The following is a 6,254-nucleotide window of genomic DNA, read 5'->3' as shown; positions in this document are numbered from 1 at the left end:
AAAGGACATATCCTTTCAATGATCAAAGACATACCATTTTCTGGAAAAGATTATGAAGCTGATTTTAAACATATTGTTGAAGTTTTGGACATTGCAAACTACTTCAATATTCCAAATGTTTTAAGAGATGCAGTTTTACTGAGGATGCTTCTAGTGACACTTACAGGAGATGTAAAAATGTGGTTGAAGTCACTTGCACCTGGAACGATTAGGACTTGGCCTTACCTTCATTAAACATTCATTGAGCAACTTAGCCCTCCTTTGAAGATAGCCAATCTCAAGAACAAGATAGAAAATTTCCAACAAGATAATGGCGAGTATTTATATGAAGCTTGGGAGAAATACAAGGGATTGTTAACAAATTTTCCTCAACACAATCTAAATGTTCAACAAGAAGTATGTAACACCCTGTTTCAAATCATTAACAAATTCCGGGCCATGACCCGAAGATCAGTTATCATAAGGCTATGAACCTTAGTTAAGGAGATATTTAGACCACTTTGGGTGTGGTTATGTAGATTAGGTGATCCGAGAGCTCGGTTTGTGTTTTGGAGCCCAATGGTATAACTGTAAAGTGATATTTCATGCCTTTTTTGAAGTTTGGATTTAAGTTAGAAAAGTTTTAAGTCAAGAGTGAGTTGATAGAAGTGTATAGCTTCTCATGACCTTTCCAAGGATTTAAGGATCGTCGAAATCAGACTTAAAGAGAATAAGTTATGGACTTCGGAAGTTTGGTAGTTTTAGGGCTAAGCCTAATACGTTGGGCGTACATAGGAGTACGTTGGGCGTACTATGCAAGAGGATCGTGGGTACTCTTTGAAGTACGCTGGGGATACCAAGAGTACGCAAGGCGTACTCTAGTCAAGTGCAGACCCTAATTTAGGGTCTTGAACCCTATGTAATGGCCTTAAATCAACTCCAAACCCTCTTACCTTCAGCGTCCATCCCATTAAACCCTAGTCCCCGTTAGAGTGATTCTTGAATTCTTGGTGTGGTTTCATGTGTTTTGGTGCTCATTGAAGAAGAAGGAGCTTCTTGAAGTAGAGTTAGATAGCTTGGAGCTTGTAGATCCAGGCTTGGTTTTCCTTTCTACATCTTCTGGAGGTATAAAGTCTCAATCTTAATGGCTTCTTTGTATAGATCTAGTTTTGGGTGGTATTTTATCATGTTTTGGTCCCATGGTTGGGGTTCTTGTGAGTAGAAGTTACTCTAGAACCTTTGATCCTCATATTTGGTCCTTGTTGAGGTTATTAAGTCATAAGTTTGGATCTTGTGGAGTTTTTATCCCTTCATGCAAGTATCTGTGACCTTTTATGATGATTATGAAGCTTAGATTACGGGTTGGACCCCATTAAGCCATGCAAAGTCTTAAAGTCAGGAACTTTATGACTTAAGACACCTCTAAGGGTCAGACCTATGTTTAGACGTGAGACTTAGATGAAAATGGAAATCGAAAAGCACAAGTATGCTACTCTAGTGGTGACCGATTTGATGAAGATATGAGGAAGCCTAAGAGAGAATGGTTTCCATACGATGAATACAAGAAGGCTACAGAAGAGAAGTTTAGGCAACCCGGGTGAGGCTACTACCAAAAAGACCAACCACCACCCGAAAAAAAACCCGACTTCGAGTCTATGCTCAATTGTAACATCCCAAAAATTTCAACAAAAATGTTCCCTTTACTAATAGAAGTGTTACAAAACTACTGTTTCCAAAATGTTATTTAAAATCAGAGTCCCCCAAGATCCAATCACTTGTAAAACCAAGGATATGTACGATCATGCCTTCGCCTTGCCACGGTCCACTAAAGTACCTGAAACCATAAACCAAAACTGTAATCACGAAGCTTAGTGAGTTCCCCCAAAGTATCAATACACAATTAAATAACATATACAATTAATAGCATGTATTGGGTCCACAACTAAAAGATTGGATTACCCCTGATCCCACAGTATGAGTCTGGCTTGCCTATCGGGCCCACAACTCATATCTGGCTCGCTCCTGAGCCCTCAACATAAGCATGGATTGCCCTTGGGGCCCACAACTTATGTCTGGCTTCCTCCCTAGTCCAATCACTCATCTGACTGGCATACAGTTGTTCAGCCCTCAGTACGAGTTCGACATACCAACCGGTCCTCAGCTCATATCTGGAATGCTACCGACCCCTCAGTATGAGTCTAGCATGCCCTACCCGACCCTCATCTCATATTTGGAATGCTCCAATACTCTTAAGCCCTCAGTACGAGTCTGACATACCATCCGGTCCTCAGCTCATATCTGTAATGCTACTAAGCCCTCAGTATGAGTTTGGCATACCCTACCCGACCCTCAGCTCATATCTGGAATGCTCCAGGGTTTGTTGGCTACATCACAAAGCAGAACAACCTCAACCCAGCACAATACATACATATACAGATAATCATGCAGACAGAATCATAGGTAGCCCTACAGATCTACCAGACTAGCATATCCGTAACTAGCATAATCATGCATATCTATTCCATACTCAGCATATCAGTGAATAGAAGAATATCAAACCAATGGGCCGACCTTGTTGCCTTTGACCCGTAAATACAGTGAGGAAAACTCACCTGAGTCTAGGATAACCAAATACTCAAGCTGCAACTATCGAAATCCGCGTACTGACAACATGAAATAATATTTCATCAGTAATTGGTTCTTGACCCAACCATAATTCAAGTCCAATAACTAACCTTCAGGGTAAAAGTCTATTTTACCCTTTTTCCTTACTTGCCATAAAAATCCAAAAACCAATCCATAATCAGTATAAGCCCAAACCTTGAAATGACATCACAAGGCCCAATAGGGCCTAAATATTCAAATTGGGCACACTCCCATCATGGACCCATCTCGAGAAGGTCCAATATCCTAAATGACCCAAAATTATTAGTGGTCAACCCTGGTCAAACTTCTAGTGAACAATCCAAGGACCATAAGTCAACAAATCAAGAAAAGTCAAACAGGTCGAGTACGCCCCGCGTACTCAGCTGGTACGCCCAACGTACCGGATAGGTACGCCCAACATACTCCCCTGAACCCCATTCTTTTCCATTAAGCACTTAACCACTTAAGTCCTTGCTCCAAACACTCAGATTTGAGTCCTATGGATGACTTATCACGTAAAGTTGGCAACTTTATTTGCATGCATGGCTTAATGGGGCTGTAGAGCTCAAAAGAGCTTAATGAAGGGTCTTAAAACATGCATGAGTCCAAATAAACGATAAAGATCACATTTTTATGCCTTTGGGACACATAAAACGTCCAGATCGACAAGATCGTGCCTTTGAAACTGTTGGAATAACATTCCTTAATGATCGATAGATTCAAGTAGAAAAGCAATAAATAACACAATAAAGAACACGAGAATGGTTTAACCGGTGTCGAATGATTAAACTTTAACACCCCAGAAGAGCTCGATGAAGAACTTCGAATGTAGGGATGTTTAGGGTTACAATGCAATAATGATAATTAATGAGTAGCGTATCTAAGGCATACATGCATGCACTATTTATAGCATAACCCTAATCTATAATCACGGATGGACAGGCCCAACCGGATATACAAAAGAAAAGCCCATGACGCAACACATAATATCCTACAATCTCCCCCTTTGCGTCAATGGAGCTGAGAGCTCAGTTCGGTTGAGATATCGCAGACTTCTTTATAGTCTTGAACACACTCGGTATAATGGCCAAAAGAGTTTGTCTGAAAGTAATGTACCACCGGAGCATGTCTGTAAAGTTCTTCTTGTCTGAATCAGAGTTCTTCTTGCACCGATGAATAATATTAATAATGTGTTCCAGACAGTCGGTGGAGAACAAGTGCTTGTCAACAAGAGTAAATAAGAACCTTTCACCTTTGGCTCTTGTAAACATAACCGTGAGGTGAGCATAATCAATTTGGCCGAGAATCATTTTGTTGACATCTCTTGGCTTTGCAGTAGGCTTCACCGTCGGTTTCTTCCTCAAAACATTTGCAACTTCCTGATCCATCTTCGCAACTTCGTGTATATAGGAAGCAAACATCCTCTTTAGATGCTCTAAGATTCGTCCATACTCCTTCGCATTAGTAAGCAAAATGTTGAATAGCAGGATCCAATCATGAGGATTTAAGTTGGGAAGGTCTGCCAGGGAAATCACAGAAACCGAGTTATCCGAACCTCGGGTTATTTTGAATGAGACATTAACATATTTCCCTGCAGGCGATGGTTTCAGCACCTTGACCGTAGTAATCTTTTGCGCACTCCAGGTCAGATACTGAGGCTGACCAAACATGAAATAAAAATCAATAAGTTCACGGTCAACCTGAGGATGGGGTGAAGGGACTTCAACTGTCGGTTCAAAACAGTGAAAAATAAATTCCTTTCGAGTAATAGGCATGTCGAACTGTGAGTCCCTCGTATTCTCACAATCAAACGAAGTTACAGGCTCCAGCCAGTAGGTGCTTGGGAACTCTATAGCTTCTTTTATCAATGTTTCCCTGGTGCAAGGAGGGAAAAGAACTTGTTTGTAGAGAAGAGTGTCATGCTCTTCTTTCATCATTCGCTCTTTCTCTTCCTCTTCCCTTGTAATCCGAAGAGTTTCATCTAAATCCTTATCCCTTTTCTTGCGTTTTAGGGCATTAGTGATAGTCTCTTCTTCATCATCACTGTCAGCAGCAGAAACATATTTCTTCTTTTCTTTATAACCAGAACTCGAAGCTACATTAACCTTTGGTTCTGTTTTGACGATGACCTTCGGTTTAATAGGAGGAGCTTGTGGCTTACTTTCTCCCCCTTGTTGCGGAGGAAAAATCCTCTCCGAAACACCCTTCATTTCTCTTAAAAGTTCAATTGCTAGAAGAAGCTTGGAGGTCAGGTGATTCCGAATAGTAAGAGTAAGAATGGGATCGTGGGCACAAACAACGTTGTTCAGCACATTGAGCACATCACCGGCACAGCTGCGAAAAACAGCACGCTCGGTCTTTAACAAAGCAACCTCCCATTCTGCTTGTGCAAGTTTAACCTTCTGGACTTCAATGGTAGTGGCATGTTGAACAAGATCTTCGCATAGTTTGCGTTCCATTGTGAAATCAGCAGCAAGCTTCTCTAACCGAGAATCAACCGAAGACAGAAAAGTCTTGTTATCAGCAGATATGTCGGATCGAACAGTCTCAAACTTGGCTTGCTCGCCTTGAAGTGACTGAGAAAGAGTATCAATGGACGCATTCACCTTGGCAGCATTTGTAGCAGCATGACCAAAGAGAGATTCTAAGAAAACTCTGGAATCATGAATAAGATCTTTGATGTCGGATGTTGCTCGTTTGCATAAGGAAGTAGAATCATCCACAGCGGCCGTGGATTTATACATGGACACATGATATTGATGCAAGGATGTATCCAAGCAAGCTTTCAAAACAACATCATTATACTTCTTTGTGGAGTCGATCAGCATATCAAGCTTTTCATTAACACTGTCGAGCTGTTGCTTGGTCACCGGAGTAGCCTCATCTTCATCACTTGGAATTCTGTATGGGCTATAGTAAGTAGAATTGAACTTGAATTCAGCTCCTCCAAGAACAAGACTAGACTCACTCGAATGAGTTGGGGAAATAGGCTCAGTTGTGACTTTAGGAGGATCTTCAGTCTTCGCCCCCACATCAGATGTGTTGACTTTTACTGAAGAATCGGTTGTTGTGGTGATGATGGGTGTAGGGGTGATAGTTGCTTCTATTGCTTGGGAAATACTGGGAGGTGGTAGAGGAGAAGTGGAGATTGGTGTAGTGCTTACAGGTGGTGGTGGAGCAACTGTAGAAGTAGGTTGTGATGTAGTTGGTGGTGGAGGAGCAACTGAAACCTGAATAGTTGTCTTCGTTGGAGATGGAGGGGGAGTGGGAACAGAATCATTAACATTTTCCACCGGAGTTGGAGACCGAGCAGGTGTATTACCCCTATGAGATCCTTCATGTTGTTCTTCCTCTTCCTCACTAGCAGACTGTTCCTCATCATTTTTTGAACTGGAAGGTGAAGGATTCTTAGGTCTACGAGCCATCTTTTTAATTTTCTTTGGAGGGGTGGAATCACTTTTTATAGCCTTTCGTTTCTTAGACTTGACATGCTTAGAAGATTATCCTTCTGTTTCTTCCTTCTTTGGACCTGCTTTCTTTCCTCTTTTCGCTGGCTTCTCAACAGCAACCAGAGCAGCTTGCATTTCAGGAGTCAATTGTCGCGGACCCTTGGGAGGAAGCAAACGGTA

At 41.6% G+C, this 6,254-nt stretch overlaps 1 non-coding gene across 1 annotated transcript; it reads right to left on the bottom strand.

Annotated features, from left to right (window-relative positions):
* Positions 1-273: 273 nt before the first annotated feature.
* On the bottom strand, positions 274-380 carry LOC145151745 (small nucleolar RNA R71). The gene has a single exon (XR_013732302.1). It is a non-coding gene; the product is annotated as a small nucleolar RNA R71 (small nucleolar RNA).
* Between the last annotated feature and the right edge of the window lie 5,874 nt (positions 381-6,254).

Source organism: Lactuca virosa, chromosome 1 (assembly GCF_052849685.1).
Source record: "Lactuca virosa cultivar CGN04683 chromosome 1, Lactuca_virosa_CGN04683_v6, whole genome shotgun sequence".
Lineage (NCBI taxonomy): Eukaryota > Viridiplantae > Streptophyta > Magnoliopsida > Asterales > Asteraceae > Lactuca > Lactuca virosa.
The sequence above is the reverse complement of the archived record's forward strand: the minus strand, read 5'-3'. Positions and strand labels throughout refer to the sequence as shown.